At 35.2% G+C, this 12,447-nt stretch overlaps 1 protein-coding gene across 2 annotated transcripts in view; it reads left to right on the forward strand.

Annotated features, from left to right (window-relative positions):
- Positions 1 to 12,447, forward strand: part of LOC129240183 (protein encore-like) — an 85,265-nt gene that overhangs the window by 18,348 nt on the left and 54,470 nt on the right. The gene's annotated exons all lie outside the window — the stretch shown is intronic.

A 12,447-nucleotide genomic window follows, 5' to 3' on the forward strand; every position in this document is an offset into this window, starting at 1 on the left:
GAGACGTATAAGCAGCTAAACAGCCGATTCATAAGAAGGAAAATAGATACCATTTTTTTGGTTGGGGCGAAAATAATAAATATTAGTAAAAATGTTTTCAAAGTTGCATTACATATTCAACCCATTAGCGTTTGGGATATGATCCTACTTGAATATGTGTAGCCAAGAGCAAATTAGAGTAAAAGAAAACACATTGGCATCAATTTCGAGAATGCTCAAAGGCTTTTATTTCCTGGTAGACAGTATTTACTTAAATACGAAATCCATTGTGCACAGGTGCATTTGCAAGAATTTACATACATACACACATATGTAAGTATATGTATGCACATATATGTACATACTTATTTGTAATAGTCGCATCGTGGATGCTCGTATCATAGTCCAAAATTCACGATCATTGTCGCGTGCTCATTGTTGCAACATACCACTCGTATGTAGTTTAGTTGTAAGCCAGCCACACCTCCTGCCTTAAAGCACACACACACCCACACCAACTTACTCACAAATGCCTATATACTAGTGCTGAATTCAAATCAAATCATGCTCACAGCACACTCAAGTCTAGTCAACTTAATGTCTGGCCAAGGCGCCGAATAGCATCCGATGCACGCCTCCTCTCGTACACCACACCATACCACCAATTGAATACTTTGTATGTATATGCAACAACGAATACTGCAACAGAAACACACACATATGTACGTATACAGCTTTATATTAATGCGTGTGTATGAGTAAGTAGCGTGTTCAGAATCTGCAATTGCAACGAAGCTGGTGCCATTGTTTCTGCTACTGTTGCCCCTACATCTAAATGTACAAATTTACGTGTGTATATATGTATGTGTGAAGTTTTCGTTTTGGCGGCGGCCTCGACACAGCATCACAGCTTCAATCGTGTCCTTTGTACAGGATTTCTCTATTTGCCTTTTTTATCACTAGTCCCTTCTCTCCTGCCGAGAATATTATATGTGCCTGTGTGTGTGTTAATATGTACATTTACAAGAGAACGCTGATTATATAACATGCTTTGAGTGAACACAAGCATATATTATTTACATATTACAGAGATTGTGTGACATTTGTTGTTGTGTGGGTCGTGTGACCTAAATACGAAGGCATAACAACAGAGCATAGTGCTGAGAATGATACTCTCTACTTTTATTAAAAGGCCATTGAGTAATCTTCATTCTTCAAAATGGCATTCCTTCCATTTTGAAAATAACCACGCATATGCACGTACATACATACACATAAAGCATCGTTCATTTGGCAGATTATTTACATCCTATCAGAAGGACAAAAGAAAGCGATTTTCCAAGAAATTTACTGGAAGATATGTTAGTACATGTTGCATGTTGTAAACTTTGTATCGAAGTTGTTAAACAAAAATATGCACTTGCATAAGAATCCGATGTCCAGGCATGATATTTGGAAATTTGTTAATCAAAAATTTGAAAAGAAAAAATGCTTCATTAATAAAAATAAAAATAATTAATTTAATTGAAGTAACGAAAAAAATCATATTAATGAAATCGCGTTTCAGGCAGTTGGTCGAGAGGCAAATCTGTATATGCCTGCAGAGACAGCAAAGCTGTGCTCGTGGCCTTAAACAGCCCTGCAACCACTTTAAGGGTTGTTGAGTCCTGTAAATCCAGCCTAAACTATATCTTTAGACATAACATCCTGATGCTAACATGAGTCCCGGGACACGTGATTATCGCGGGACACGTGCGTACCTCTGACTCTTTAGCTAGAATAGGCTCCGAGCCAAAGAAGTTGGCCACTCGCTTCTGCAGCCATCAAAGCCGTGCTTAGCTTCAACCCACAAGCGAGTTGGCGAGCAGGCTGAGAGCGGCTCTCGCAGGTCCTCATGTTATTGAGCAGAAGGAGCTATAGGCAGCTGGTTGGACTGATAACGGTTCACTTTCTATAGGCGAAACAGACAGTGCACTCTGCCTACCATGTGGAGAAGAGGATGAGACGGCGAACCACTTTTTGTGCGTCTGCTCGACCTGCGCCCGAATCAGGCTTGAGGTCTTTGGCACTGATGTGTTAAGAAGCGACAGCCTTGACTCAGGTTTCTTCGGAAGTCGAGTAGATTTAAAGAAAATTAAAAAGGGAACCCGAGTGCAGTACAATGGACTAAATGGCGTGCATATGGGAATTTTTATCATGTCGCACGTGACCATGGTACACATTTAAACTGAAAAAACCGTCAGCCAAAACGTTCTTTTATTTTCACAATTTTCTTAGCATTTAGCACTTAGTCCACCAAAGTATTCGCACAGGACAAACCGGAAGTAGTTTACGCGAAAAATAATGCAAATGCCGATATCAGCGAATCTCATACAATATTTCGGTGTGACTAATTTTATAACATTCTGCATTGATGTATCATAAAAATGGTTTTGATTGTACCCGAAAACTATTTGTACTTTTGTTTTTCATTAAGTTTTAATCACTGTCGCACGTGAAATTTTAGTCCATCATGATATTTATGTTGTTTTACAAAATTATATGTAAATAAGCTTTGTAAAAACGTTTTTGAATCTACAGAAGTGTTCAGAGTATATACCTTCACATATAACAAACAAAAACAAATTTAGATAAAAGTAGTAGCAGAATTATTGCTTGGTTGATACGGACTGATTATGTTTCTTAAACAAAACTCAAGTAGGCAGTAGGAATTAAATGCAACTAGTGCGTTTTCACAACTAGACTTAATTCTCATAATTTAAGCGGATTAGGAGAATTTTGGATGGCAACACTGCCGAAAAATGGCAGTTAATATCTATCGTGATTAAAAAATAAAAAAAAACTTTTAAAGAGTAGAACAAGAAGAAGAGAGACTGAAAACAATCACTGCAGTGTGGATTAAATAGTGCTAGTTTGCACTAACACGATCGAAATCACATTAAATATGTGAAATAACAACTTAAGATTTTCGTTTTTTTAATAATTTATTTTTTAGTATCAGGGCATCTAATACCCATATTTGTTACCTAGGGTCCACCTTTTACTGGCAAAGCTATCCAATAAACAAATCAAAAGATCACTAATCCGCGTAACAACCATCTGTTACATTGCAACTTTAATCAGTATTAACTGCGCCTGTAATATCGATTGACGCCGCCATCTATCTACGCTATTAGACCACTGCCAAACCGTTGTGATACTACAGTAGCAGCTTACCAGCTACTTTTCTTAATCTGGCTGGCACTAGTATCCCTAAGGTCATTAGTATCAATCAAGAAAGACGAGCCAAAGTATCTCAACCTAGTGGCATGCCAGACAGAACAATGACAAAGAAGATGTCTGGCAGACTCTTCCTCCTCCTTATTCTTGTAGCTTCTGCAATATTTGAAATGACGGACATTCAATCCTTGAACATGTCGACCTGTGATCAAAGCACGTTTTTCCTTGACCGATTATGTAGCGCCTTTGAGCGCCTGCCGTCTCATTCTGAGGAAATTATTTTTGTATCATTACATGCCAGACTATCAACCCAGTGCCCTGTCTCGCTAATTTGTCTGCCTTACAATTCCCTTGTAAAGGTTGTTTTTTTTACTATGCTCTGGCGCCCATATCAAATGATTGCGCAAATATAACGCCATCTCGTTAAGAGATGCCCGACCTTTGCCATCAGTAAAGAACCATAAGCAGTTTTTCCGAGCAGGTATATTGTCACTTACGTCTAGTTGGAATTCTAGCACTAAATAACCTATTTAAATATAATTCATCCAAACATTAGTCAACAGGATTAGTTCGACCCAGATCGAGTGTTATGGCCAAGTGTGCAACCCCTAAATAGTGCCATTGATTCGTTACGACAAGAATAGCAGCAGTGTTACCTGCATTCTAACTATTTACCAACCATATCTAAGGCAGGTAAGAAAAAAAGAGTATTCAGAGCATCAGAGGGTGTGGTTCAAAGAGCCGATGGTACACACATATAAGTGCCGTACGTTGAACTTTCTGTAGCCTATTTCTAATCGTAGTCTTGTTGAGATCAGTCCACAAGACTATAATCCACTAAAGGAGGATAGGTCTGATAACGGTCCTGTACAGCCAGTGAGTGTTCTTCGGAGAAAGACTCTACCTACGGCCTAAGGCATTTTTGCATGAAATTAGAGCTACCGTAGCTTTCTCCACATTCATTTTCCAATTTGGTTTATTGTCGAGAATAATTTGTTTCTTAATAAAATTTAAAATTTTACAGTATTTAGCTATTAAACTTTAACTATTTTAAAAATTTACAGTATAAAGTGCCTTACAGACTGGACAAAAATATAAAGAAAAACAGGTCAAATTTGGTAACAAAAATATTAGCAATCAATATATGTGCGATATTAAGACACTAAATTTTAAATTTTTACAATTAATAATTAGATCCAGATAAAGCGAAATCAACCAGCCTGGAATTGGATAATGAATTATAGTCACGAAGTACGCGAGCAATGGATATATTATTCGCAAATTTAGTCTTAAAGTTTTCCCCATAAAAAGTGTAAAAATTGCAAAGGCTTCTTTGATGAACATTAAAGCTTATCCGCTCAAGTAGAACTGGGCAGTCGACGATAATACTGAAAATAAATAAAAGTGAAAGGACTGTTCTTCTCTTTTCTAGGATTAATTATCATAAGCTTGTAATTATAGGATAGAACAGGGGCCTCAAATTGAAGTAAACGTAATGCTTGTTTAAGAAATATATTTTGAATATGTTCAATTCTATGTTATTCAAAGTTGGTCGCAAGGTCTCCAAATGATAAGTGAGAAGGAACAAGAGCCGTAAACAGTCGTTTATAGGTATACGGATCAGAAAATTAAGATGCATTGCGACATATAAAGCCTAGAACCGAGTACGATTGTGAAAGAATAAAATGTGACGACTGAAAGAAATTTCGTACTCAATAAAATTGTATGACCTTTAAAGTCCTTTACCCTCTGTAATATTATACATTCTTAGGAATGATGGCGGATGTGTTAAAAACGTATTGACCTTTCATGACCCTTAAACTCCTTTACATTATGTAACACATTCTTAGAAATGGTATCGGATGTGTTAAAAACGTAGTTACGCCTCACAAATGTTAAATGCAAACACCTAAATATTTGGCGCTATCTCCTACTTCTAGCCTCACACCAATTAATGATGGCTTCACAAATTGTGGATGTTTATATTTCCTCGAGTACTTTTAATTTTGTTTTGCATGTCGCTTGGAAACGCCTCCACGTTTTTACAGCTTGTGCCAACGTTGGATTGCATTTGTAAGGCTTGCTCGTTTTGCATTTCACATTTCTGCGAGCTTCTCCCGAATTTGTCTCAAGCATACGCGCTCATATCGTCTTTTATTTTCATTCATTATTTCATTTCATTGTTTCCTTTATCCAACGCTTTCCGCTGTTGCCTAGCATTCCGTATTCTTTTCGTGTTTTTTCATTTATTCTTTTGTAGTTTTGTTTGATCTTCCTTCACCTTTTCTCCCCATCGTTGCTTTCCTTATTTTATTCTCCGTCTTTTTGGCTCATCCAGATTTAAATGATTCAAAAGTATATATTTACAGAATGACTTATTGATAAATACATATAAATTTAATTTTAAATTTTTTTAGTTTCACCCTTACAATGACCTACTTTATATACGAAAGTACCAAAACCACAAATCTTCTTATTTTATTTTAATTGTATAAAATACCTCGCTTTATGCTTAATATTTGGTGATTTTACTGCATGTTCCTTCGAGAAAGTGATAACATACATATAGTCGTTTTTCAATGTCGCACGGGACATCGAAATATGCGATAATGCAAAGCAGAAACCTATATTATTTGCAATTAGATAGTTTACTTTGTGTTCTCCGAAAGATTTAAGGGGGGATTCTACTGTAAAAATCAAATTTTCATGGATTTTGTTTTCATACTTGTATTAATTTAATTAGTAAAAAAAAGTTTAGGGTTACATAAACACAGGTCTTGAGTGTACAAAAAAATTTTTTTAATTTATTTTCATTTCAAAATGGCAGCTGTACAGCCGCTCCCCCGAAACGCCTTTTGAAATCTGCCCACACTGTCGCGCATTTAAAAAAAATCTGAAATGAAAAAAAACCAAATTTTTTTTATTATATACATATCATTATTTTTAGTTGTTAAGCCTATTACTTGCAAAAAAAAAATTTTTTTGTAAAATTTTTGAAGTTTTTTAAAAAATCGACATTTTTTTATTGTCATTTTGTTATTAAAAAAGGGGTTATAAATAATAAATTTTTTCCCACCATAGCTTTAAAAACTAGTAAATATTGTTAAAAATATACTATCAAAGTTTGAGCTTGATATGTTAATTTTTCACGGAGCTGTGATGTGGGCAATTTTGAAAACGTGGTTTCGAGAAAAACACGCTTAAACAATTTTTCATACTTACAGCTTAATCAGCTATTCCTGCCCCATATAACATTTCGTCTGCTCTTAATATTTCATTATCCTCTTCAAGAAGAGCCTCTGTACGAGCTTTTCGGGCTTCGTGGGTGGATTCAGAGCGACGTTTAACCTTTTTCTTCTCACGACGATTGTGGAGTAGGGAACGTCTTATCTCTTGATCAAGCGCATATGGCCGTAAACCGCTCGAGCGCTCAGTTTATACCTGCTTTGCTAAAGCTTTTATAACTTGAAAACTATTCAAGATTTCTTTTTAAGATTTTCATGGAACATTCTGGAGTTGTTTCTGAGTATGTTTCAACAAAAAGTAAAAAATCGATTTTTTTTTAAGTTGTACAGTAGAGGCCCCCCTTAAAGGGCAAAAGTCAAGGCATAATGCCTCTCTTTAAGAACTTGGCAAAACAAAAAGTGCAATAGAGATATACAAATAAAAAAGTTGGGCTTGCACGACTTTGTACTCGGATTTTTCGAAATGTGTTATGAATACATTAAATATGATTGTTTCCATGTGCAAATATGCTAAATAATGTAATATTATTAATTGCTATTTAATATTTTGTCTGCGGTGGACCTACTTGTGTAAATGCCCATATATCGAAATTATTTTCCCGCAATTTACTTTTTTATGCAGAATTATTCTAAAACTCAAGTCAACTGGTAAAATAATTTATTGCTAATTGCCGTGCTTACGAAAATGAACGATATTCAATTTCCTCGTGTGCAGCACCCGTTTTTTTGAGTTACCAGAAAAACAAACGAAAGTTAGTAGTGACACTAAATGTAAAATAGAGCAGGCAAAGAATGAGGAATAAAGACAAAATATTAGGAATTTATGATCAACTGTAAACTAAGAGAGACCGTAGTTTTCGTCTATCTGTCCTTCAGGTATTTGGTTTTTATATCCATGGACACTTTTGCCTAAGGTAGTTTTGCTCAAATAGCGGTTGCATTTAACAGCGTAAAGAAATTGAGACATGCAAAATGTTCAGAATGGTGAGAGAAGTCTGCTTAGCTATATACACATGCCAGTCCTTCTGTCTGTCCGTGTGGAAGATGACTTGAGCAAAGATTAATATTTTTGAATTATTCCGGTTTTAACTGCTTAATGATTTTCAACGAACAGCGCTCGTTTGCTGCAGACATACTCTGAGGTACCAATCCGAGTGCTGCTCGTAGGTTTCGAGGTGTTTGTATTACATGCGACTCATGAACGAATCGTGCTCGGCATTCGCTACTTGTCATTCGTTATTTTTATTTTTAAATAATATAAAATTTATATGTACAAAATAAAAAATGATGATGCTTTTTGTTACATTTTTGTGATAAGACCCTTTGCGTCAAGTGGTTAAATTTCTAAATGATTTAATTTTTGTATGCTTTTATGCGTCACGAAACAATTATCAATTGTAAGCTCTTCCCTCAACAAAAATACAACTCTGGCGAAAGCATTATTTGCATATACATTTTTTGAATGGTTTCTTTTGCACTAATTCATATCTAAAGGAAGTACTGCGTATGAATTAATTTCTATCATACAATTCTTGTTGGGACTGCAATCTGTAGTAAAGTGGATCTGTACGCTCTTTAGTTTTTATTGTAGTTACTATAACGTTATTGTTGGCATATATGTATGTATAGATTGCTCTGTAGCAATTTTTAGCCTCAGTAGGCCGATTACTGTATTAGCGGGTGTGCATTAAAATAGGTAGAGCCAATATATAATCTCTTTTTTCTTTCACATTATACCATTCAGTCTGTAAAACACGGAGCTGGAACAAACATACTTACATATATGGGGTTATTTCTTATACAGTGAAATAGGGCCTTGATATCGGACGGAACCTGTTTAATATACATACATAAATATTTAAAGTAACACGATAATGCTTTCTGTTGAATGAAATTTGTTGTCTCTGTATTTCAATGAGATATTGGAAAAAAAAAATTATTCCAATAATATCAACTAATATCAAGGTGTTGAGCTGCCCTCTACATTAGCCAGACGTACTATAAATAATAATAGTAATAAATAAATAAAAATTATTCAATATGCATACTCCCACCACAATATGAAAAAATTGGTAATATTTATTTCCTAAGTTGTTATTAAAAATAACTCACTTCACTAGGCATTAAGAGAGCAGCTCCTCCAGACAACGATCAATAATTCATACATTTTTGCGAAAACTTGAGAGTATTTATTCTCTTAAAAGAATTACATAATAATATTCATGCTTAAATAAATATACAAACATTTTTTTGAAATAAAAAAATAACGACGCTACAGCTGCTCAAACGTGACTCCTTTAATTTGCGCCGTGGAATTTATAGCCTCAACTGAAATCAACCAGACAAAAATGTTTCTAAAATAAGTTATTCCGCTTTGCACTTAGCTATTTTTAACGAAAAAAAATTAAAATTTGAAGTGAAAAAATTACATTTTTTTATAAACAAATTGATCAAAACAATATATTTAATGATAACACAGGTCTGCAAAAAAATGGGTTCGGAATGTTCTATAAAAGTGTTGTGTCATTTCCGAAGTAATTTTTTGCGTAGAATCCGAATACGAGGTTTAAATTGCTCTATCACGTCAGGATTTTGAGATATCCTAACCTAACAGTGCAAAAAACGCTGTTTTTGCCCATTTTTGAGGTTATGTAGCTACGCAGATTTTGCTCTTCATAAAAAAGTAAACATAGTATTTTTTAAGTATAAGTCTTCCTCTTTTAAATGCCGTTGAGTTTGCTTAAATATCTTTATTTTTCACTGAGATATCGCATTTTGAAGTTTCCATGTTTGTGAATTTTTCGATATTCGAAAATCCATTGAGATAACATGAGACGTGATACGGTCGATTACATAGTGGCACAAAAAAAACAAAACATGGAAGCACGCAAAGTTTTTGATTGGTAGTGTTGCAGGATTTCTATATTCGATTTGCTAGCAATTCCCCAAAGCTGTATACCGTAGGTCCATACAGGCTTTAAAATAGCTTTATATAGTCTTATTTTGTTTTCTAAACTTAGCTGAGATTTGCGAACAAGCAGCCAGTGCATTCGCTTGGTTTTATTTTTAAGCTGCTCTTGTTTGGCCTTAATATGGGATTTCCAAGTAAGGCGTCGATCTAAATGCATTCCTAAATATGTCACCTTGGTATTCGTTGGTATTACAGCATTATTTAAAAATATTCTAGGGCAGTTATCTTCTCTTAACGTAAAGGTGACATGGGTAGACTTGCCGAAGTTAACTTTAATCCTCCATTTATCAAGCCAAATTTCTAAAATATTTAGTTGGTTTTGCAGCAAAGTGGATGCTCTTGCAGGTGAATCGCTAGAAGCTATGAAGGCTGTATCGTCAGCGTAAGTAGCCACTTCCACTTCTTCTGTTATTGGCATGTCGGAAGTAAATATTGTGTATAGGACGGGGCCCAACACACTACCCTGGGGCACACCAGCGCTAATATTGTATATTTCTGAAGACGCATCTCGGTGTCTAACATAAAAGTACCTTTTACTCAGATAGGATTTAAGAATCAAATAGAAATGTGCTGGCAGGAGTTTTTTAATTTTGTATAGAAGTCCCACATGCCATACTCTGTCGAATGCCTGTTGAACATCTAAAAAAGCTGCAGAACAGTATTGCTTCCTTTCTAACGCATCCCTAATTACATTTACAACCCTGTGGCATTGTTCTGGTGTGCCATGTCTTGCACTGAACCCAAACTGATGTTCGGGAATGATGTTGTGGTCCCCAACTCCTGGTAACATACATAAGAATATTTAAGTGAGAAGTCCTTCAAGTTGTCTTGTTGCCTAGAGTGCAACGTTGCCTGCACTGTCGACGCAGTAGAGTGTCTTCAAAATAACTACAAAAAGCTTACCATTTACATACGTTTGATGGAAAATTGCAAAAGTCCAAGCAGAAGACGAGTGAATATGAAATAAATGCGTTAAGCCAGCACAAGTCTACCCTGAAGGAAATGTCGATGTTTAAATGATTAATACATCGACCGTATCGATACACTATTGACCTGCCACCATTACTACTGACCAATTATACCCTAAGCAATGGTTTCTGCTGTAGCCATTCAACATGTGCTCATCATTGGGGTTCTACTAGTATGCTTAGATCTATTGATTGGGTAGTTCCTATGAAAAAAGTAAAATAACTTTCACAAATGTAAAATGGGTGCAAGTTTTGAGTTTCAGCCTTTTTGTGTGCGTTCCTTTTGATTGAAAGTTTATATGCAGGTACACTTATCTTATTACTCAATTAATACAAAACAAAAAAACTAAAAAATCTGCATGCCTAATGCAATACATATTTTTTGGTATCAAATTGTTTCAAAAAAGTTCATATTCTTCAAAACTGCCTAAACTTTTCAGCATTTTGAGTTGATACAAAAATTATTGATCTTTGTCAGAAGTGTCGTCTTGGGCAGGCTCAACAAAATCTCTAATGTTTCAGCGTTCACTAAAATTTCTTGCCTCTTTTTCAATGTTTCTATTTGTGCCAAAATTGAATGCTTTCTTGTTTATATTTTGTTCAAACTACTCGCTTATTTACTTTTTAAATTCACCTATTTTATATAAAAATTCAATTTAGGGGCCCCCACGTGTATTTCCAGCAAAACAAATTGAAACAATTAGCGTTGCAATTGTCAAAAATTTCTCTAGCCATTAGAGGCACAGCAAAAAGTGTAGACCTTTGGTTGATAATGTAACCAAACAATTACCCAAAATAATTGCGGGCGCTCTAGCAGGGCATTGCCTAAAATATCGCTACACACTTAATAACGCATTTTCCCCATCCCTCTGCCTTACAGCGCTTCGTGCGCAACCCCCTTTCAATGTAAGGTAGTTTGCTTGGATTGGCAGTGGTCGCTCGTGTCTATAAAACGACGCTTTCAATCAGCCGGTCGTCAGACTTAGCCAACAGACACTGAGTTCGTCGGTAGCAGAAAAATAACATATTCCACAAAGACAACATTTGTTGGAATTGTTATTACTCCTACCTACTTCTGCAGCTGCTGCTAATGCTGCTCTTCTACACGTTCAATCATACTCTACTCACTGACAGCAATTCACGTAAGCGCATCTATTTTTTTTTTATGTTTGGGTGGAAGTGCAATTGCCTGTGTGTATTTAAATGGATTTTGTGTTGTTGCCTTTTATACGCATAATTTTACATCTGAAGTCAACAATAACTACTCTCACTCTTGTGCTGCTTTGTACTCCCTGCACATAATTTTTGTTGTAAAATATTTAAAGCCCAAGACGCTCCCTCGATAAATATGCGATATTGTTTCATTTACTTTCTTAGAGTCCTTTAATGATTCTTAAGCAGCGCTTTACTGCTCTAACTTGTCATGTACATACATATGTACGTATTACATAAAATTTTGTTATTGCGTATGCGTATTGGCGAATAATTATGCATGACTACTAATCGGGAGGTTCTGGATCCGATTCGAACTGTGTTCATGAAAAATCAATTCTTAGAAAAAGTTATTTTTAATAGTTTTTAACTTTTCTCCCATGAAAAAACTTCTCATAAAAGACGTAAATATATGTATGAACTTTGTAAAATGAACCATTTTACCCTTAGAAAAAGCTTTTTGAAATCAATTGAAAGTTGAATTTCCTGACTGAGGAGTTATAAAGGAATTGCTTCACCATTAAGTGCTTGAAAATGTCTTTTCAAATAAAGAAGTGTTGTTGATTTTGTAACTAATTAAAAAAATTGTTTCTGGAAAGTGTATATGCAGGGAGAATCAGCGATTAAGATATTCCGAGAAATCGGTTGAACGCACCGATTTGGGTCATATTGGGAATGGGTAGCAATTACCTAAAATAAGGACAATTTTATTTAGACAAACATTTTTTTCTTAATCTAGCTTTGTTATGCTAAGTGAAAACAATTTGCGGGTAGCGACTGGTAGCACTGATATACATAATATTTAAATCTTTGAGTCTGTTTGAATCTGCATAACATTAATCTTAAGTGGATC

This window comes from Anastrepha obliqua, chromosome 3 (assembly GCF_027943255.1).
Source record: "Anastrepha obliqua isolate idAnaObli1 chromosome 3, idAnaObli1_1.0, whole genome shotgun sequence".
NCBI lineage: Eukaryota > Metazoa > Arthropoda > Insecta > Diptera > Tephritidae > Anastrepha > Anastrepha obliqua.